The sequence below is a fragment of the Cydia pomonella genome, chromosome 1, assembly GCF_033807575.1.
Source record: "Cydia pomonella isolate Wapato2018A chromosome 1, ilCydPomo1, whole genome shotgun sequence".
In the NCBI taxonomy this organism is placed as follows: Eukaryota; Metazoa; Arthropoda; class Insecta; order Lepidoptera; family Tortricidae; genus Cydia; species Cydia pomonella.
In genome coordinates, this window is record NC_084703.1 from 15,005,924 (window position 1) to 15,029,524 (window position 23,601).

The 23,601-nt window shown below is 35.3% G+C and overlaps 1 protein-coding gene across 3 annotated transcripts in view; it reads left to right on the forward strand.

The window, feature by feature from the left end:
- LOC133516215 (proton-coupled amino acid transporter-like protein pathetic) overlaps positions 1-23,601 on the forward strand; it is a 46,578-nt gene that overhangs the window by 6,379 nt on the left and 16,598 nt on the right. Inside the window, exon 1 of one of the 3 annotated variants that reach the window (XM_061849027.1) lies at positions 1,138-1,443. The exons of 1 other annotated variant lie outside the window; for it this stretch is intronic. The gene's annotated coding sequence lies outside the window, so the exon portion shown is untranslated. Of the gene's footprint in view, positions 1-1,137; positions 1,444-22,585; positions 22,732-23,601 lie in introns of those variants that run through there. One more of the 3 variants, XM_061849033.1, reaches the window with a different exon arrangement.

Consider the following 23,601-nt stretch of genomic DNA (forward strand, 5'->3'; position numbering starts at 1 on the left):
GACTGATTTTTTCAACAACCTTATGCAGCAGCAACGAATAGACGTAAAGTAGCTGATCGTGGTATGTCACAAATATCTATAGTCTGAAGGCCTACCGCGAACCACGTTCGACGTGTTGCCTCTCTGTCGCACTTGTAAATTCGTACTGAAGTGACAGGGAGGCAACATGTTGAACGTGGTTCCCGGTAAGCCCTCAGCTCTCTGTACTAGGTCATTCATTCATTATACTGCAAGAGTAATATAACGCAAGTTACTACTTTATTGTGTATCCCTTTTATTTATAATGCTAATTGACCTTTAAATTTATCTCTAGGTATCGAAGTGTTTGTTGTCCCTAGATATATTTGTATCCAAAAATGCGCAATGAAATGATCCACGTTATTTCTTCACGTTAAAACCATTTCACGTCTTATCACTGGGAGCGCCAAAGTGAAGTATAACAAAATATACACTATTTTGTCACTTCGATTGAAATAATATATTTAATTTTATCGTATTTTACCTCATGAATACATTAAATAAAAAATATTGAAATTGCTTATTATTTACGCCGGAAAGAAAATTAACGAAATAACGTACTTTCACGAATTAACGGCTCATTTATTTAGTAATTCAACTAGGTAGCATTGCAAGCGGTACTAAGACTACGGCTGCTAATACAAGATTTTTATTTATTGCACTTTTCTTTATTAGTTTTAGGTATATTGATAGGTAGGTGTATTGATAATGTAAGTAATAGAATCGTTTGGAAATCTATTCCTATTTGAACTATGCGCTGTCTGTTCGTCCGTTTGATGTGTCAAACAGTTTGAGACTTGTTTTAGGTAAATGGTCGATTTTAGACAATAACTTTCTATACCAGATATACCTAACAACAATTATTAAGTGTTGGTCAAGTGTGAATCGGACTCGACATGACCATGTGCCTTTGTCCTTAACCAAGCAAAAGTACTAGGTACCTGTACCTAACAATATTTTCTTCAGTTTTTGAAGTACCTGCATTCACTTCCTTGAGGTAAGCATTGTCTTAAGTGACTGCTCCCAAGTATCTTTTCAACGAAAGTAACTTCCTGAATGAGTTTGCGCTGGTGTTGAGGTTGACATGGTATAGCCCCAAGGGCGCGAGACGTGGATCATGTGGGACGCGGGAATACTATGCGGCCGGCGGCCGGCATGATGCAACATTCCGAGGCAGTTGCTCGCGAACGAGCCGCCGCTGGCACGGCGGGCTGCGCCTCCGATAGCGTATTGTATTCGGCCGAGCGCCACCGCCGGCGCGTCGTGCCGCGCTGACTGAACGCCCGTTCGTTCGCTACGTTCATTACAATTTTCACTCGTGCGTCGGTCGGACGTGTAGCTTATTCTATTTTTAAAGCACGTGGCACAGTGCTTCAGTTATAACCTATAGCCAGCCGGTAGCCAATTCGAGACTCGTTCGGAGGGGTAAGTGTTTGTGTCAGAAAATAAATTTTTACGTTCCGTATTGATATCATTGCATGTGCGCCAATCGACACCGTCGACATATGGATGTCGTCATTTTGATACTTGTTTGACTGATACGATCGATGTCTACGTTATGTCTACTTATTATTGACTTTTAACACAGCATAGCAAGTATTTTTTACATACTGTGTGTATCCCGAATGTCACATGTTGCTTAGGTTTTAGTAGAGTAATATTACTCAACCTACATTTAACGCGATTCTTAAATAAATTTACTTGCTCCGTATCTACACCTAACAAACCTTTCGAAACTTCTGTTACCTATGCGAACGCAATTAACTAGACGCCTAGCTATTATTAGAGTATTTTTAATGCATAACGCTCGTCGTTAATTTACCTACTTTAGAAACAATACACTTATGTAGGGCAACATACTCGTACTTCCATGTGTCAGTCAATAACCTTTCATTCGATATTATTTAAGATAGTAGGAAATTAATTATCAATTTAGTCCTATCTTGTAGCTAATTAAATAGGTAACTAAAGTCACTGATTTCGTTGGTTTCATTATTTAGACTGAATTTAATTTAATTAGATGTATTCAAAGTTAAGTATCGAGTGCATGTAATTTCATTTTTCTAAATTGAAATAATTCTTTAAATGTCACTCATTCTTGGATATTCCCATTCATAATTCAAACCTTTAAAAACTTTTTTCCGCAAACCCCGTTAGAACTTTTTGTCTGTGACCCGGCCCATACCTACCTGAGACGTAGGTTGTGAAAAAATGTCCCATGATCGTGGCACTAAAATAATTCAAATAAATGTAGCCCTATTATGCTCGCCATTGGTTTAGATAAACTTTTTATTTTACGATCACATAGTTGATTAATTGACTGTATTTTTTATTAATTTCATTGTATAGGTAGGAATGATAAATTATGTAACAGTTTGCCGCCACTGGTTTTGCTGTCAAATATTAATATGTGACTGCTTATATACTGTACAGCACATACTATCGGTTTTCCTTGTTTCCTTAGGTGTGGTACCTTGTGATGTTTCCTTGCTATGTTTAAATAATTAATTAAACTATAACTTAACTTTATTATAACTGTCAAAATGATTATGACCTATATACATATAGTTTTACGTTCGCCAGACATAGGTATGTGAATATGTATGAAAAGCGCAATTGCGTAGGAAGGTTCAAAAATATCCATACTCAACACTTGAGGTAATTGAATAGCCCGTGTCGATGTTATCTACTGATGATAATGAAAGCGGTAATAAGTATCATCTACAACGGTTTTATTTTATTAATATTTACTTTTTTGGATTTCGATCTTGTGACTCTGGCTGATAGAGGGGTATACGTATACAATACCTTACATATACTTACAGTATTACCCTTCCCTAGATATGGTATCAGTTTTCAATATATTTTAAAGATGAGACGATGATATGTGCGAGTTTTAGAGGTCGCAAACTCTTCTGATAACTAAATATGTGATATACAGTGATCGTACTTTTTCCAGCATTTTTGGTGCAGTGCTAGGGTTGTCAATAGTGCCCAATATTAAATTGTTTGAACCAAAAATGAAATAAAATAAAATATAAAAAAATTGCGTATTGAACAAATCGGAAATACAGAAAAGATTCTCAGAACATGTGAAGCCTAACCCAATATGCATAATGAAATGAAGGGTTAATTTACTACGAGTAGATGAGAAAATGTAACACAGTTGCAATATTACTTTTATTTTCACAAAATAAACAACCTGGTTGCTGTTGTTCGACAGGGCAATCAAAATTACGAAAACTAATCGTCAGCATACCCTCCGAAAAATTTGAGGAATTTTGGGTTACGGTAATAAATGTTACATAATTATAATAACTGATTAAGTAAAAAAAAAATAGTGTTTCATTTTCAATGACAACATAATATTACATAATTTTATACATCAATCATATTATACATGTCGACAACCCTAGGTCACTTTCGTCTGTCATTTGAAGTCATCGCGCCAAGAATGCTGAAAAAAGTACGATCACTGGTACATAGTAGTAAAGAGATTGATTGCAATAGAGAAGTAAAGTCACACTGTACTGCGCCACATATTTTGCAGTCACTGAATTGTCAGACGTCAACTTTAGACAATCAGAGTTACCGCAAAATGTATGAAGCTGTACAGCGCCGTCTTGTTTACCTGTCCAATTCGAAGCTAGAAATAGGGTTGTTTCCAATTTTTTGAAACGCTTGTAACCCGTTCTATATGAACCAAACGTTGTCCTAAAATTCAGGTTTTACCCTAAAAACGGCTTTAATATGTTAAATTAACAAAATATCTTTTGATAGACGCATTTGCGCCCATAACGCTCTTTGAAAATTGTGTGTACATACATAGTACATACATATGTAAAACCAAGTTCTGTTCACACACATTTACCTATACGCACACATACACAGCTTGCCCACCACCAAAATGGCTACGGCTTGAGTATTAAATTTTATACTGAGAACCTTCTCCCTTCCCTGTGTTGCTCACACAGGGAAGGGAGATGGTATTCGTGCTATTTTCCCTGTGCCAAAGCATTGGCACAACTGTGCCTATGGCAGTACATGTTGTGACTCGTCCGTACACAAAAAGAGATCGAGGTGTGCAAGATTTGTCTTTGACGTGTGTCATTTTCTATGTATTTGTGTCGTCATTACAGATTGAATTTTGTATGTAGTGAGTGAGAAGTGCGACTGTGTGCTCTTTTCCCCTCGCAAAAAATGACAGAAAGATTTGTACGGTAAGATATCGCTTAGACTCCTCCCTTCCGACGTACAGACAACTGGGGGCCTTGGTTGATCGAACTGTCAAACCGAGAGTTGTGACGTCATCATAATCTTCAATGTCATTTCGACTTGGGTCACAAAACGTGAGTTAAAAGATATTTTAAATTCAATATTTACAAAAATATGCTCATTAGAGGTCCACTAAAGGTAGTTTAACATGTTCTTACAATCCATAAGAATTTATTGGGATACAATTCTGCCCTAAGATTCGTAGATGGAAACAACCCTATTGTCTTATTTTTTACACATCTTAATCAATGTATCTTTGATAGATAGTAACACATTTTTACCGATCTTTAAATTGTTTACTTAATGTAACTAATAATAAGAATGAGTGAACAAGAATATCAATTGAAATACCTATACTATTCATACAATTTTTTTAAAGTCATGTTCATCAGTATATCGTAGGTGCACACATGATAAGTTTCGCGATAAAAATATACAATTTACCAAATCAGTAACGGTCAAGGCTGTCGTCAAATAGTCTATAATTCACATAGTATGATTGCGCCCTAATATTTAGGGTAATATACTAGTGTATGGTTTATTTATTTTTATCGCTTTTACGAGGATTAGAATCGTAATTATAACTTACTCGTAGAAGACGTAGATATTCTGGTACGGTAAGTAAGTACCTCTTAATTATTTATTTAACGTGTATTCCATTGACAACGCGTAAGGCTAGCCTCTTTTAAAGTCGATCGATAGACAAATGTAAGCGAATTCTACTTGTTTTTATAATAGCTCGTCACATGGCGAACGTTCTTAACGAATGCGGCTGTTAGTGAAAAGTTTCAATGTCGCGGTAATCTACATAGCAGTCGTACTCGTACAAACTGCAAAAACTACTGAAACCTTTTATTTAGCTAATAGCTTTAAAGTTACACTGTGCGCTAAATTAACTTTGTTGCAAAAGGTTTAAGGCGCAGTAGGTTCAGAAAACGGAGTTTTTGAAAAATCGTACCGCTGTTTTAGTTAACAATTTCTACGGTTGCCAACAATTTAACTAGTAAATTAGTAATCTCATCCGCGACCTGAATCTGCGTGATTTGAATCCTGATATTTTGACTTTCGCTCGATGGAAAAAATCAGTAACATAGGTACGAGTATAAACTGCATTTTAAAAATTTGTAACAATTTATGCACAAGAGCTAAAAATACGAAAATAGCTTCTGGATTTTTTTGGACGAACTCAGCGATTACTTTTTCTTTTTTTTTAACTTACAATTCATAAATATGAAATTAAAAATTCATAAATATGATATCCGCGGTCCGGTGAAAAAATACGAAATATTTCTATACATAAATATATATTTAATTTCTTCAATTTACATTAATACGAGTATGTTGTTTTCACCGCATCAACTCGGAAAGGCTCTTTTTATGTGTAAAAACAATACAAAGTCGCTTCAAGATTGCAAATAACTTCTGGAATTCGAACAAAACACACTATTGTGACTTCAACTTTTAAAATTGAGTAAAATGCTCCGTGTGTAACTGATAAATACCAAAGCCCCTAGTGTAAATTTATTCGATTTCGTGACGTAACGTACGCGTTTGCGTTAAGGTTCAGGCCACAGTATGGTCTCAAGACGTTCCATCCTAGCTGTCTAATCTCTATAAAACTGGCAAACTTGCGAAATCAATTAATTATTTTATTTTAGTATTATAGTAAATAAATATATAACGTAAAACTTTGAATCAGCACGGCTACAAACGTCATGCTCTCCAGCAACCCCACATTGCATTTGGATTTTTTTATTATTAAAGGATTTAGTACACAATAGATACTCAATTTTTACTTACTTAAAAAAATATTGCACCTCAACAGATTAGGAGTAAAAGCCAAAAGTACTTGGGGGAGAGGTCAGAAAATGTTGTACTCACGATTTTACCCTTAAATAAACTAGCTATGTCTAATTGAATTACCTAACAGCGGCTAGAAAGCTCGCAAAATATGCCCACAATATACAGAAATGATGCCTAAGAGACGTACAAAATCTTAAGCACATAGAAATATAATATTTTTCACGTCAGCAGCTCGAACAAGGGTAATTTGCTGCTTGAAAACAGTGAACATTCAAGTGACCTTTAGATTCGAATGTCATTTCAACGTGCGGGGCCTAATACAAGTTCGAAATATTTGGATTCTATTGTCTTTGTCCCTTTCACGTCATTAGTAAAAAGAAAGAGACAAAAATGTGCATACGTAATTCAACGGTATATTGACGGTTTATAAAAGACCCCCGAAATAAGTTAGACCGCATCGTTCCAAAACACCCTACGAGTCTTCATTCGTAATAATTAATTAATGTAATTAAAGTTGAAAATTTAATAAAAACACCATATTTTGCGTATTTTGCACCATATGTATGTATTATACAATCAAAACAAAGAACTTATACAAATTTACGCAATTGTTACGCAGTAAATAATTCTACTTAACTACTTTTAACGATTTCTACTATAGTTGACAAATAGTAGTATCCGCAATTCGGACCGTATCTTACAAAGTTTTTTTTTACAAAAAAAGTTGTCGGTTGAACTGTCAATTGATGTTCGTTAATTCATTATTTTCGTATTATTTTATTGAAATTTCTTTCGTTTAGTTTTATTGCGGTAATTAAAGTTAATTGTTAGAATACCTTCAGAAAACATGAGTGAAATAGTGATCCGTGCGTCTGGATTACATTTTTTCAGGTCGTATTTTTTGATGGCTGACTGACGTGAAAATTTTTGTGTACTACACGAGATCAAAGTTATTTACATCTCGTGCGCTTTTGAGTCCCTTACTACGCTCAAGATTCTAAATTAGATTCACTCGCTACGCTCGTGAATCTATTATAGAATCTTTCGCTTGCACGGGACTCAAAACAAGCACTCGAAGAAATATCAAACTTTGCTCTCTTGTTGTACAAATAACTATTGCTGTCGTTCATTCAAAAAAATGCATGTTAATATATGTTACCGCCAAGAAATGTTCTCATCGTGCACGTTTGTTAATAAAAGCATATTTTTACAAGTATTAATGAGTTAATAATTCTGTACGTAAAGTGTACAAAATATTTAGAATAATTAGAAACCAATAGATTGTATTTTTTCTACAAAAAATACATTAATATGGTTTTGTGGTCATCTGTCCATGTTTTCAAGGAATACTTAATCGTGGTTTTCATGATAATTTTAAAATAAATAGAAATCCTCTCGCGCATGAGAGGAGGCCTGTGCCCAGCAGGGGCCGAATATATTAGGCTGAATGATTATTATTATATGATATGTACAACATAAAAACTACAATTTAAACATAATTTACATTGCTGTTTTAATCAGAAAAAGTAATATATATGTAAAAAAGTAAATGTATTATCATTTGAGAAATAAGTATTTTGTTTAATTATTCATATAAGTAGCTACCAACCTATGCTCCTAAGTATGTTATCTCTTTCACACCTATGGAAAATGTTAAAGTTAGTAAATGACTGCAAATATATAATAAATAAAGAGCATGCGCTTATCGCTAAATTTGCAGAAAGTCACATCATAAATTGTATAGTATTATCTGGCGAATTTTCACTTGTGACCGTCATTAGGTACTTGTTTTAATAACAATAGGATTTAGTCGTGGATGGTGAATTGTTTGTTAGCGTTTGCTTAACACGTGCGTAGGCGGTGTTTCAAACGATTGGGTACTGTTCCTATGTTATCTATCCGTCTCATGATAAATGCAAATTTTAAATAGGGTTAGAATTTTTTTAAACATTATAATATTTACTTTGAAGGTATTTAAAGTAGGAAGGAACTCTGACACATAAAGTACTGTACCCCTAGTGTAAATAAATTCGATTTTGAAACGTGACGTACGCGTTTGCGTTTAGTCTCATTTTGTGTTGGATTTAGAAAGAGCGCGCCAAGCGGGACGTTTTGGACACTCAAAATCCTATACAAAATGAGACTTAAAGCAAACGCGTTCGTCACGTTATGATGTCGATAAAATTTACACTAGGGGTACAGAACATAATTTGAAATCAGAAAAAAAGAATAATTTTGACGGGAATAAAATCGAGATGATTGTTTTTACGAATTATTACTCTAGGTAAGTAGATATAATGCGTATAATATATTTACGGAAGTTGCTTGCTTTTCGTCTAATATTCAATTTTCACAACTACAATTGCAGTTTTTTTGTAATTTTTAAGCGGTGTTATTAATATTTAATCATATTCCACGAACTAAGCCTTTTTGTCAAATTATCGTGTTAAATCTACTTTTCCAGGCAATATTATGTATAATTTTGCTTATAAGTACATAACATAAGTATGTAGAAGGGTGTTTAAATTTTTTCAAGGGGTTGATATACAAACACTACCACAGTTGGAAAGGGTTTTTTTATTCGTTTGTTTTAACATAATTCTCAGTTAATGTATTTAAGATTTGTTAAGAAACAGTAAAAATGTTGCACCCTGAAGCTACAACATCTGCATAATATTTCCATTTGTTTTTATACCAAATTTCAGGGAGGTTTTGCAAAAGTAGGTACTTAAGTATCTAAATTGATGGCTTTTTACAGTATGAACAATGAAAATAATAGGTTAAAACCAGACAAATCAAAAACAAATTCATTACCTATGCCAGTAGGTATACGTATCCTAGCTACAGGCCAATTTAAAGTTTATCATGCGACTAGCTGCACACGTTGATAGCTACGTCGTGCAGAAACATAAATAAATGGAATCGGAGTAAATAATTACAGAACTCATTAAACACTTAACTCAGTAAAGTGGAAACTTGCACAGCACAATGCACTAACGATTTATCAACTCTGGATGGAGCGGAGTAGTGTTGTCTGAGCATTTTCTGTACTGCTGTCTGTACGTAGACACTTCAGGACTGCATTTAATAATAATAATAATAGGCCCGCACGGGACCCGACGTGGACCTGCTCGCGTCGGTGAACTGGTTACGATTCGGGGACCTCTTCGGAGAAACCGAAGGTTTTGTCTGTGCAATTGCGGACGAAGTTATGATGACGAATAATTACCGTAAATATATCCCGAAAGACGGTACGGTCGACATTTGTCGGGCATGCCGCCGTCCCGGAGAGTCACTCAGGCATATCATTTCCGGTTGTCCTCATCTTGCTAACGGCGAGTACTTACACAGACATAATCTCGTAGCCAGAATTATTCACCAGCAACTTGCTCTTCTATACGGACTTGTGGACCGCGAAGTACCGTACTACAAGTACTCACCTGCACCAGTTCTCGAAAATGGTCGTGCCACGCTCTATTGGGATCGATCTATTATCACTGACAGGACTATTGTAGCCAATAATCCTGACATCGTGGTAATAGATCGATCAGAACGCCGGGCCGTGCTCGTCGACATCACCATCCCTCATTATGAGAATCTCGTGAAAGCTGAGAAGGAAAAGTCCAGTAAGTACCTAGACTTGGCTCACGAAATAACCGCCATGTGGGATGTTGATTCGACGATCTTTCTCCCGATAGTCGTTTCAGCGTACGGTCTCATAGCGACGAGTCTCGACCAACACCTCGAGAGACTCTCGCTAGGTGGTTGGGTCAAGGGTCAGATGCAGATGGCGGTGATCTTGGAAACGGCGCGGATAGTCAGGCAGTTCCTCTCTCTGCAGCGCTGACCACAGGCAGCTTGGGCCCTGCCCCGCTGCTGGCGGCACCCTAGGTTAGGTTTTTTTATAATGTGTTTATACGTATTTTGTATTGTTTTGTAAGTGTTTTTATATTTTACTTCTATATTTATATTATAAATGACCTAGCCTAAGATCAAAAATAAACAAAGGGAATAATAATAATACGGGAACGGGTTCCAGCAGGCGTTCTACATGATATTAAAGCTCTCCAAGGGGCCTCTACGTATTGGATCTTTATCCCCACGCAAGCCTATCAAAAGTCCGGGATTTATAAGGCCCGTGAAATCCAAGGAGATATAATAATACTCTTTATTGTGCACAATGAAACCATGATTAAATAAAGCAATTAACAAATTAAACTAAGCAACAACAGGCGGTCTTATCGCTAAAAAGCGATCTCTTCCAGACAACCTTCAGGCATTTCTATTAGAAACCACTAAATAAATAAAATTGTTTAGGAAATTAATGTGAATAACAGTAGGGTTTATTTGCATTTGGGACCAGACACAAAAAGCCCTTGTAGGTAAACTAAATAAATACAAGTTTGAGTTATATAGCACCCTAGATGTCGGTGTTGGTAGTGTTACGTCGGATTGGTGGCTTATATGTATTAAACAAACAAGTTATTGTTCGGAGGACATATGATTATGAACGAGCTACTGTGCATAGTGTGCATGTTTATTCCAATTTGTTACGATATAGTAGGTATGGTAACTATTATCGGTTTATCGTCTAAATGTAGGTATATGGAGGTAATAGCGTAGTTGAATTGAATATAACATCGATAAGGCTTTATTGTTTCAATAGGGATGATGACACATGTTGAATTTTATAACACAATACATGCAAAAGGGTCGTTTAACTAAGTTTTTTACCTAAACATAATTAAATAGGTACCTGTACTTTCATCTTTTAGTTTTATATCATTTTATAATACCTTTACTGTTCCATTGCGGTTTCTTTTTATATTACAGTCTAGTTAAATGGATAGAAAATGAACAATTTATCACAAAGAATATGGAAATGATAAAAAAATACAAGACCGAAGATTAAAAATTTAAGTTTTTTTTAAACTTCCAATATAAACATAAAACATTTCTTACATTTTATAAAAAATAAATTGTTTCGTAACTGTATTCATAAACGCAATGTTTCACCGTCCAAATCGCAATTTCCTTATTTTAAGTAAAAGTGCATTTTAGACCTATGTTCGTGATTTTTTCCTATCGAGCGAAAGTCAAATACTCAGGATTCGAATCATTGAACTGGAGCCCCTAGAAAAAGGCCTCAACATAGCTAATTAATTTTTTTGCAACCGTATTGTGATCTAAAAAAGCAGTAGGATTTTTCAAAAACTCCGTCCTCTGAGCCTACTGCACCTTAATGCAACGGATCCCATACAGGCATTTGATCCTCAAAACAAAGCAAATCGACTGACACCGTTAATAAAAACTTATCAGCTAGCCTTTTCTTATTATTAACTTCACTCAACAATTAAGAGTACTACCTACTTAAATAAGCGGATTTCGTGATATGCAATAAAAAAGAAAATCAAATAGTTACTTTATTGTACTTCACACGAGCATGTGAGTAATTTTATTTAAGTTCCTATAATGCCTCTATTACGTATTGCCTCACACACATATTATCAGTGGAATCGCCTACTTTCGTAGTGTATTCATTACTCGTATTTATTCTCTTTATTGTTGTTGAATAGCTAGCTTGCTTGCGCACAGCAAGATAAGTTCTGTTTTTAAATATTATCTACATACATCCTATTCTTATCATCTTACGACATAATTCGAACTTCAACCCTAATCGGCTAAGTATACATATCTAATTCCATAATAAATGCATTAGCTTAATGTTTTTTGTGAAAACAGTGAAGTTTATTTAAAACTTAGTTTTCTAATCAGCTGCATGGTGTGCCCGATACGCAAGAGCGCTTCATATAGGAGGTAAATTCAAGGGTGAAATTCCTATACCGAACTGAAGTATGACACCAAACCCCGCTTTTCAAGAAGTTAATAATTATTTACTTAACGTTGTACGAAATTATATTTCAAGCGCCCTCGACTTCCCGTACCCGAAATACCTCGGAAGCTACAACAGCGTCAATATTTTAGGAAAAAAACTGATTTGTTAAAAAGAAAATTCAATTAATTACCAAGGTAATAAAAAAATATAAAAATGTAAAAACAATATAATTAAGAGAACATGTCATCAAATCCATTTAAATATGGAAGATACAAAGGGTAGATAGGTACCTGCATTCTTTCGATTTAACGAGGGCAATCTTTAAATTAATGGTAAGATAAGACGTGTAAGGATTATTTTTCTGTGTGGTCAGCTGCTCAAAATACTGACGGATGGGCGCACCTAACCCAAGACAAAACGCTTCCTTATTAACTTTACGGGAACATAGGAGATTAGCTTTGTTAGGCCACCTCATAAGCTGAGAAGCTAATTTGTAGAACGCTGTAATTGTCCTATGACGAAAGCGGCGGCATTTGGGTCACACAGGCCGCGTGACATAGCAAGTATATTATATCCAAGTGTACTGAGGCCCTTGTGAATTGCCATATTTTACTAACTATTCTGAATTAATTAAGTTCAATACAAAGTTGATGGAACATTATAGATAACGCAATCACCGTTAGTCACAATGAAACGTCTGTTTAAAAATCAAACTTTTGTAATTGCCAATCTTGTAAAACGAACTAATTTATTAAAACATCCATTCAATTAGTTCGTACTTGATCTGCAGTAGGTACCGACGTATTGATGTAAACGCATTATATTGGCAGTTTGCCCACTACGATATACAAAACATACTTTCTTTGTTCTGTCGTTTCCTATATTTTTATACGAGTAGGTACTTATGTCAGTATTATAATAAAAGTTTTCATAGACATTGTATATGATACTATCCAATTTTTCCTAGATCTTACTGAAAACGCCGATCTAAACTCAAAATACTACGTGACTATTCGTTGCCATTTATCATTCGGCTACATTTTTTTTACGTTTCGATTAGCGTTGATCAAAAAACGATTGTTACCTTGGCTACAGCCCCAGTTTCATTGATACCATTTGAATTAAACGGAAATTTTAAGTACTTAAGTATGTATTCATGAAAAAAATTCACCGCAACAGAACAAGCGTCACCGCCATCGCCAGTAGGTAGTATTATTCTCTGGATCAATACTTGGACTAGGTGAACAGCGATTAACTATTTTAGTGTTGTTGCGTCATATACAAGAAATGCTAGTCATTCTCATTGTTGACTTTGACTTACTAATTCTTGAAATACACTAAAATTACACATATCGATGACGTAACTTACTTTAAAATCATGTCATAAACCCAATATATTAATGTCGCATGAATTTCTTATTTTATCCTTTGTTTACTTCGAGGTAAACAGTATTTAACTAAGTGGTAAATCTAAAGCTACTTGGCAGTAGACTGATAATCATTGTTAAATTCGCCTTTGGACCTTGTTTTAGTCTGCACATAAATAAGCAATTAATAACAAATAGCAACCTCTAGGTAAAGTTGCAGTAGTGGTAGGTGCAGTATGAGTATTCTTTAAGTAATTGAAGCGTATAAATCGGCTCTGTTGAAGTGTAAGGCTTCTGCGACAGAGTAATGCGACGCCGGCAACAACCATAGCCCTAAACGACTCAAGTGTTTTCGAAATCCAATATTCATACGACCTTTTTAGTCGAATGCGGCCACCCGGCTTCGACTTTCGCTGGATCAGTCGTCCGTGTAGGACTTGGCATCCCATACAAGTAGATACTACTACCTATCTGTTATGTTATGGTACACTTTACAAACGAGAGTCTTTGAATGCTTGTGTTATTTATGAGATATTTGAGACATTAAGCTTTTACTTAACTAGTTTGTTTCGGTAACCGTTTAATACTTACAATATACATAATATACCTAGAGACGGGTCAACATTTGTTCGTACAAATACATACAGGTCATACTTTGCCTTTTTAAAGTTTTTACCTCAAAAAGGAAAAGGACCGCTTATGTTATGCCTTCGCTGCAGTCGGGTTATATTATAACATTTATATATAAAATTGTATATAAAATAGGTATACCTATTTAGTTACGGAATTAATCTCCTTTAACGTGGTTTTTTTTCAATGATCTAAATATCTTTCGCAGAAGAAGTCAATATATGAGATAAGGTTGTTATTGTAAACACGGGCGCGATCGAAATCAAGGATACGAGTATTAGATACTGTTTAGCATTTGTAAAATACACTGCGATACGTACAGTTGTGCACCACTCGTCAAATAAAATGCCAAGTTTGACGTTCATCATACAACGTTTCATGAACGTTGAATGATGGCGGGTCATGTTTACACAGCCACTCCTCAGGGGGCCAGGTAAACTTTCCACCGGCATAAGTAAGTACTTCATTGAATTCATTACGCGAGCAAGCCAAATAAATAGAATCGGATTGTCTTAACCTTAATTTAATTGTTCGGACGGATGAACTCGACATACCCACTGCTTGGATGTTATTACATTAATGTAGGAATTTTTCGAAAAAAATGTACGGTTAGCTGATTCAATGTATCTTTGCTGATATACTTAGCTACGTCAAACAGAAACATATATTTCATACCGTTTTCGCCTATTCCGTGATAACAAGGATTTATTCAATGTCAATACTAAACGTTACCATATGATACTACGAAGAACGTTGCATAATAATGATGACTGCCGTTTACCAACGCCACACGTTATTTACTCATCATGATATTTCATTTAACACGTTAGCTGACTTTGCCTCCTGTTCCTGTGTCTTTAAACAAGGTGAAATGATGCAAACAACCGACTAACGGCCATCATGTGTTCAGAGCACAATGCTATATGTCGTAACTAAAGCTCCTGTAGACTAGATCTACTGTGATAAAGCTACAACCTGATCCGACAAAGCTGGGGTATAAAGTATAAACAGATAGGAGTAGTATGGTCAAAAATATATAGATATTATAAAATGTGTACTTAAAATAAGAGGTACCTTGCCATGAATTTACATTTTAAGTGACACATAAATAATAAATCCCCATAAATAATCCCCCATAAATCTCATAATGCAAAAATAGCTGTTTTTTACATTTATTACCAAAATTACATTTATTTTCGGAGACGGTGGGGTCAACTCTTCTTGAACGTTTGCCGATGCCCATATCTTAAGAGACGGATTGCAATGGTACTACTTATAATTCACTATCATAACGCGGCAGTGTGTTCGGTGTTAAGTGTCTGAATGGCTATTGTTCTGTCGAAGCTAGGTCATTAGGGGCAAGATAATGGAACAACAGGATAGTTAAGTGGAACTTACTAATCACTAATATGTCTTAATGGTTGTTTGTCTGTCATATGTGCCATGTGTATCTACGATAATTATAACTAAGACATTACTGATGTTACCATATGCATATAAGCACACCCCAGTTATCAGAAATAAAAATAAATCGGCCAAGAGCATGTTGGGCCATGCTCAGTGTAGGGTTCAGTAGTTATCATCCTGTCATTCTGCAAATAAACAGGTCAAGGCGCGTATTTTTAAATGTACATGTGAATAGCTGACGGGTTTTTTTAATTTAAAAATAGCATCTAAACCATCATCTGCCACAGTATCAATCAGGAGGCGATTACGGAAAAAAATTTTTTTACATGTTTGTGTCACTAACTGACGGTCTTTACACTGTGGTACAACCTGCTGACTATTTTTTTAATTCATGATAGCATCTAAACTATCACCTGACATACATATATGCTCCTGGCTCGTGGTCTATAATATTTGTATGTTAAGGTCTGTGCGACCCCAAAATGTCAATAAAGACAAAAGGGAAAATATATAAGACCGCCGTTAGACCTGCAATGATGTATGGAGCAGAATGCTGGACCGCTAAGAAAGTGCATGAACAAAAATCCACGTGGCGGAAATGAAAATTCTTAGGTGGGCTGGCGGTGTCACGCGACTCGATAAGGTTCGCAATGAATATGTACGCGGCTCGTTCAAGTTAGCGCCTATTACCGAAAAACTCAAAGATAGTAGAATGAGGTGGTATGGTCACGTTATGCGAAGGGACGAAAACTACACAGTGAGGAAGGCTATGAACATCCCAAGCAACCCCAAAGGAAGAGGCAGAATACCAGCAACCTGATGGTCCTATGTCGAAAGAGAGATGAGGACACAAAACTTGAACACGCGGACAACCCAGGATAGACTGTCCTGGCGCCGACGTACAAGGAGGCCCGTCCCCAGCTGAACTGGGAAGTGGGCTGGATAAAGAAGAAGAGGTTGTAAGGTACAAATGGGGCTGGAGCGCCTCTCCTGCCTGTAACTGTGGTCACTCAGACCAGACCATCAACCACATAATTCTGCATACACAGGCCATATAGAATGTAGACGATTTTAAGATCCTGTCAGAAGAAGCAGTGGCGTACATACCTGGGAAGGGCGAAATTCTAAATATAAGTTTTCTTTTGTATTGTATTTAATCCACTGATATGTGTAAAACTATGCCATACGATAAATAAATTCGTTATGGTTATTTAATAAGCTTTATCTTCTTTATAAAACTTTACAATGCTCAATTAGTGAATTTATGTTATTTAATTACATAGTACCTGGGCGATCGAGCGTTGCTCGATTATAACTATTTATTGTAATATGGTGGTGTATACGTGATAATCTTAACTACATTTTTACTAAATTAAACTTGTCTAAAACAATAAAAATTTAAAAAAAAAAAAATCTTGAACATATATAAAAAAAAACAAAAGTTAGTCACCGGGCGAGATTCGAACCCGTAACACTCGTTTCTAGCCGTCCGCGTCTTAACCCGCTGGGCCAGACGGACAGTGGCTGGCAACACGAAATTAGCGACCATAACCTGCGTCGAAAGAAAAACGCATGAAAACTCGAAAACACGCGTTTTCCCAAACATAAGACTAATCTAGATCGATTGTTTACCCCCAAAAACCCCCATATACCAAATTTCAGCGAAATCGTTAGAGCCGTTTTCGAGATCACAGAAATATATATCTTATACCTTTAAACGAGCAATTCTTGTATATATATATATTTCTGTGATCTCTTATGTAATATTGAATAAAATGACAAAAACGGAAATAGTATTTTATGCAACAGTTGTATAAGAAGGGTCAAAAAAGGCGAGTGGCGTGAGTTACAATGTGAGCCGTAGCCGAAGGCGTAGGCGAACATTGTAAAAGAATACGCCACGAGCATTTCTTGACCTACTTATACAACGTTGCATACAATATTTTTCCTACGAGTCAACAAAAATAAATCTTAATTTAGGTAAACAAAGCAAAAGTATATAGCCAAGACGCGCGAGCATACCTTGTTACGCGCCCGGCCCGCCCCGGGCCGCGGCCGGCCGGTCAGCGACACCTTCTCGTAACTCATGAGGCCCTGGTACTTGCTACTTGCTAAATTAAATTTTTGGACAGTTTTTTCTCAATTTTGGCCACCGTAGCCTACGGAGACTAACAAGCAACGCTAAGCGGTCTTCGTAGTCTATGGGTGTTGCTATATTACGGGTGTCACATGCGTGTTTCTGACTTATGACGTAATTATTTTTACTATGCAACCAAATGAATATTTTGTAAGTTGGCAGCAATGCACTTAGTTTAAAACTGTATTCGTTTTGGTTTTGTTAGGTTGGTAGCCATTAATCGCAGTAACGTTAGAGCGATTAAAAGCACAAGAGCTTTTATGAGGAATAGACAATATAGACTTTTCTTGAAACCTTTTATGTATGTTCTTATATTCGTGTTAATGAATGCATAAATGACAGATAACAGTAGAGGAGTAGGAAAAATAATATTATGAATGCATAAATTGCAGATCCATTCTGGGGATGATAAACTATATGTGATAGTCGTCTGACGATTAAAGAGGGTTAAATGTAATGCCCGTGCTACAACAACGCTATATGCAACGTAGTTACTTTTTATAAATATAAAAAAATATAAAAGATACTTTTTCTAAATTAACTATGCCATTTAGCTTTCTTCAACGTACTTACCCATAGATACCCCGGAGTTAAATAAATTCAATAAAAACACGATGTATAAGAGGCTTAATTAAGCAACATATCAAAATTTGATACAATTTGTCGACAAATTCGTTATTATAAATTTAAAGAATTACGCGCCAAATTTACTTTAACAAAATACACGCTTATAACAGTTTTATGAAACAAAACTTTTAAGACGAAACTGGATGACTGGCGCACACAAACGTACTCCTCATTTTCCCGTCTTGATACCGTATACCATATAATATATACATGTATTAACCATAGCTACAAGTTTGCCTCTTCGTTTGACTTTTTTGATATTTTATTTATTATAAAAGTCAGGGACCGTTAAAAATTTGTATGGCATTTATTTTTCAGCTCCTCAATTAGTAAACAAAAATCTAAAAAAGTCAAATGGTATAGCTATGATTAATTGTCCAAATTTTATATTAAAGGAAAAAATGGAAAAAGTTACGCTTCCGGCAAGACTTGAACCCGTAACCTCCGCAATCCGTGCGTTGCTCTTAACCCATTGATTTTTTATGATTAATAGTGTTAATACACATCAAATTATGTAAGAATACATTTCCATAATGTTAATATCCAGAGCGGAAAATGGGGAATACCTTTGTATGTAGAAATAGTCGTCCTCTTCAGTCTTATTAAAACGCCCACAATTTGACACTTAATCAATTAATGTTCACTATACGGAATTTTGCTAAGAACAAATACAATGCATACTAATATTTCCTTACCCTTTAAATATAAACATTATATATTTTTACCGCTTCAGAGTAAAAATTTAACTCTTAACATCAACTGTAATATTTAATTTTTAACCTTTCGAACGCCAAGCCTATTATAACACAACGCGCCATTGTAAACCTTATCAAAAAGCACATAGGTTGACATTACACTGTCATCGAGCTCGACAGTTGACGTCTTTGGCGGTCGAAGGGTTAAAGCTCATTTTCTTGGTTTTAACTGTGTCACTTGATCGCTTCTTAAGTTATTAAATAACGCAGTCCAATTGAGGTTTGTATTGTAGCGACATAATGTCATTAAATTATGTGTAGTCAGTACATCTGAGCCGCATTGGTGATAACTGCAGGGGTCGGACAAAAAGTGCGGATGACATAAAAATGACGTAATCTTGCACACAGGATGATGTTTGAGTTTGTATTTAAACTTCCGTGTGACATGTAGTAACAAAGTAGTATTAATGAAGTAACAAAATCATCGTAAATAAATCCATGGAATTAATAATACAGGTGGTGGGGTGATGTAGTGAATAAAATAAATTTCACGAAACTTGTTACCATAAGGTATAATTAATTGAAATTAGTTAGAACAAGTCTGTGGGATCCTCAGATAAATAGGTTTAATAGTCAATTTATTTAATTTAGTTTAATTTGTAAGGTTCATATTAAATCACTTTGCCCTTTTTTTCTACGTTTCCGACATGTTTGGTTGTCTCCAAATGTCTTTTAATATTGCTTACCTTCGTTGGTATATCTTGATTACAGCAAGTGTTTATTACGTGTTTGTTACGTACCTCCAAAAACGGAAAATTGCCACAATATTCGAGTAAAGATGACATTTTAGAGCGTTTTCTTATACATTAGTAAATATAAATTTTAGCTAAATATGAAGATACAATAGCTAAACAATAACGAAGTCAATTTATTGTTAATCTGATTAACAATGTGTCAGTCAAAAACGTACTTACTCATTTCAAGTGGCGATATCGTTTAATAAAGAGGTTGATAAATGATAAGTGATAATTGTTTATGAAAATCAAAAATACTATTTGAAATCATCCTATAAGTGGTTTGACGTCATCCGCACGACCCCTGTATCACGATATGATGGCAACGTTAGAAAGAAACTCAATTGTTTTTAAAATAACACAAAACTTATCGAGTTTGAGTTCCATACAGTCTTATAACAAAGAGAATTTATTGTATTGTAATAGAGAGGTAGTCTAAGAAAAAACGTGCCTTTTAATTTGACATCCAAAACAGATGGCGCTGTACTGCGCCATACGTTTTGCGGTCACTGAATTGTCAAACGTCAACTTTTGACACTCAGAGTTACCGCACAATGTAAGGAGCTGTACAGCCATCTCGTTTACCTGTCAAATTTGAAGCACGAAATTGTCTTAGATTTTACACATCTTACTTAATCAATGTATCTTTGGTCTTAATGTAGGTGCCTCGGTAGATATAAGTACGTAAACGTCAACGCGTCATCAAAGCAAATATAAAACTGTTAATATTATTTAACATGAATGAATGTGTCCGATGCTGCTATTGTTAACGCTAATGAACCTGTTTAAACAAGGACAATGCTTTAAATTATTATTACGTCAAGAATTTAACTACAAACACCAAGCAATGTACTTTAGATTAAAAGTAATTCGCGCCATGAGTGTACTAATGGAGAAATTGCCAATACCTACTCCGTATTTAATATTTTTTTGAATTTGACGTTACCTAATATCATTACTATAAACGACTTATGACTAGATACTATTTAGGCTGACCGGTGTCTTTTTACCTTTTTCTTTCGGGGGAGAGATACAATGTACTAGTTGTTTCCTGTCATATGGTGTCTCGTTTTGGCGACATAACGTTTAGGCTCTTTGGTCTTGTCTTATAAGCTACCTGTTATTATATGCAACAATACATTAAAAAAAAACATAAAACAGCGAGATTTGCCGATTTCACTTTATTAAAGTAAGTAAGCGCAACTGAAAGTTAAACTTTTTTTGTGTAATTGGCCGACCTATCAACAAAGCAATTTTTTCTTGAATTTGAAGAAACGGGGTATTTTTTAAACTGTATTACCTATATTGTAAGTTTGAGAAATACGAATAATGGCGAAAGTGTTTTTTATCATTATGCCTTTCAGAGATTTCGCTGGAGCGTAAACTTTATTGTACAAGCAATTGGATACCTAATACCTGCTTACAAAAATATGATGTAAATTAACTACGGATAAACGGCATTGCTTATTTATGTCTGTTCCTGTACAAAAAACTTAGAAAAAGCTAATATCAAATAGTTTTGTAGTAATTTCAAATAAACTTAGGATATTGTTCGAGTATCCTACTCTTTAATCTCTAAAGAAAGCAATTTATTGACGTAAGTGAGTATAATTCCGAAATAAGACTACTGATTAAGAAATCATTTTTTATGCCTTTTAGCTGACCGATAACAGTTTCAATTTTCATAACAAAACAATAGGCAATATTTAGCTACCTTCTACTTATAAACAATAAGTAAATTAAATAGGTAAATGTGTTGTTTCGTAGCATATAAACAATATTTTATTGGCAGTGTCAGAATATTTACATAGCTGTACCTATACCTAAACGCGTGATTCCTTACACGTGTATTAGATACATTGCACATGCGTCAACCGGATGGCCTACTGCAGCTAGTGTGCTGCGAGTAAAATGGGGTAAAACGACCGTCAGCCTTCGCTACTCGTAGAATAACAACATCACAGTTCCAAGGTGGTAAAATGGCAACCATTCATACTAAAGGTTTACCACAACAACCTAGCTGAATATCTTCTTAGTGTCCGACTGAGGTTTATGTTTCGGCATAAAAATCATGTTTCGGCTGAAAGTTCGGCAAAAAAACCGGTTTCGGTCGGACACTATTTCTTACTAACCGCCTCAGATAAACGGTAGATACTTGTCACTTTAAACGTACTACCTATGTGTTCGTTCAGATCAGTTTGTTCTGTTCTGACGCACTTTATTGCTTTATTTGATCGATAAACATAAAAATAAGCTGAGTAAATACTGTAAAAAATAAAGTTATTTGTACTTACTTATACAATGACGTGTACGAATAACGGTTAACAGATTATATCCATGTTTTAATGTAAAATATTGTTAATAAGTTAAGAGTAGTGCTCTAATGTTCTATTAAACGCAGAAGGAGTCTCAGGGGCGTGTGGCTTAGATACATTCGGTAATTACCTAATTACATACCTTAAAAAATACTGCTAGTACCTTCAGCTACATATGTAGATTGGCTTAGCTCCACTGAACGGCTTAACAGGAGTTAGGAATTCCTTATTCTATTCTTACTTCATTACAACTTATACATATTTAATGAAAACAGCAAGACATTGTCTGTACATACCTACTACTTATGTAAATCATGTAAGCAATAAGCTAAGTTCAAACATAAAATCAACATCACAGTAACGATCGGCTAAGAGAATTAATTGTAATAGAGAGGTAAAATCTAAGAAAAAACCCTGGTTCTTATTTTGACATCCAAAACAGATGGCGCTGTACGGCGCTACATGTTTTGCGGTCACTATATTGTGATTGTCAAACGTCAACTTTTGACAGAGTTACCGCAAAATATATGGAGCTGTACAGCGCCATCTCGTTTACCTGTCAAATTCGAAGCACGAAATTGTCTAAGATTTTACACATCTTACTCAATCAACGTATCTTTGCTATCGGTCAAAGACAACACATTTGACATCGCGTTCTGTCGTTATTTATTGTGTCAACTTTGAATGTCAATACGTACGCAACAGTTTGTTATCGGGCAGTCGGGCACTGGCGATCGGTGTCCGGCAACGATCAGTCGCTTCCCGGTCGTTGTGGAAAACGATAAATCCGATAGTGAAGAAACACTCATGTTAAATTAAATTACGCAGTAAGTAGACATTGGGATAATAAACTTTCTAATAGTCATTGAATTTACATATATAAATAAGTAATTCTTTCACCACACCAGCTGGTACAGGCTCCCTGTTCAAAAACTTATGAGAAAGTTGCATTTTATCTTAGAAATTTTTTCCTGGTGTTTACTGGTAGACTTGTCTTTTAAATGATTTTGAATAATAAAGATTTGATAAGATTCATTTCGAATTAATTTGATTTGATTTTGTTTGATATTTTACAGTTAGTATTTTCCTTGTGTTGGTGTGGTGAAAAATTGTGTTTCAGTCGGTGGCAAAATTTGTTTAACCCTTCAAACCCTCGCAACGCTCAAGATTCCCCTTTTCGAACCACTCACCATGCTCCTGGTTCAATATGGAATCTTTCGCTGGCTCGGGTATCAATATTAGCACGAACGGTTAAACAATCAACTTTGCCCTCTTGTAAAATAAATGACAATCATAACTCTTGCTCATACGAGGCTTTCACTGAAAGATTCGGGAATCGCTTATTACACAATAATGATTCAAATTCAACCTTTTTATAATCATAGAGGTCTGACAACTCAACACAATTGGTCAACTGGCAGTATGAAAAAAAACTACACACTTTTTTTTAATTTGTTGTCTAAGCCGAGTGGCCGTTGACAAAATGGAACTAACGCGGGAAAATTTGAGAGCGATGGTATCTTAAGATTTTAAAAGTAGTTTATCACAAAAACAAAGCTTAGAGAGGATGACTTCTGCATTTGGGGAGGAAGTTACATCAAAGACGAGCATTTATCGCTGGTTTTCCGAATATCATCGTGGTCGTGTGAATCTTAGTGATGATGTGCGTGAAGGTCGGCCAAAATCTGCGGTTACTC